Source organism: Aplysia californica, unplaced genomic scaffold, assembly GCF_000002075.1.
Source record: "Aplysia californica isolate F4 #8 unplaced genomic scaffold, AplCal3.0 scaffold00040, whole genome shotgun sequence".
Taxonomy (NCBI): domain Eukaryota; kingdom Metazoa; phylum Mollusca; class Gastropoda; order Aplysiida; family Aplysiidae; genus Aplysia; species Aplysia californica.
Window position 1 is genome coordinate 865561 of NW_004797310.1, and position 420 is coordinate 865980.

A 420-nucleotide genomic window follows, 5' to 3' on the forward strand; every position below is an offset into this window, starting at 1 on the left:
GGGTTGTTCTGGGTTTTTTATTGCGGGTTCTGCCTGGAACACATTCCTTGGTGATTGCGTTTTGTTCTTATATGACTATTCTGCTCTTACTAACTTCGGAAAGTACACGAGAAGAAGTTTCAGTCAAACTTTTGCTTTACGTTTTTAGTAAACGGTTTACGGAACTTGCAACACAATTAGGTCCCCGAAACAAACAAAACAAAAACAAAAAAACAAAACAAAACAACAGAACAACAACAACAACAAATATACAAACAAAGCAAAACACAAAAAGCAAGAAAACAAATACAAGTAATCGCCCTTCCCCCAAACCAAATGTCAATGATAAAAGAAGACAAAGCAAGCAAGCACGAAACACCAACAGATTATCTATTTGAACAATCATAGTAGAAAACCAAATCACATTAAAGGAGTCGGGGG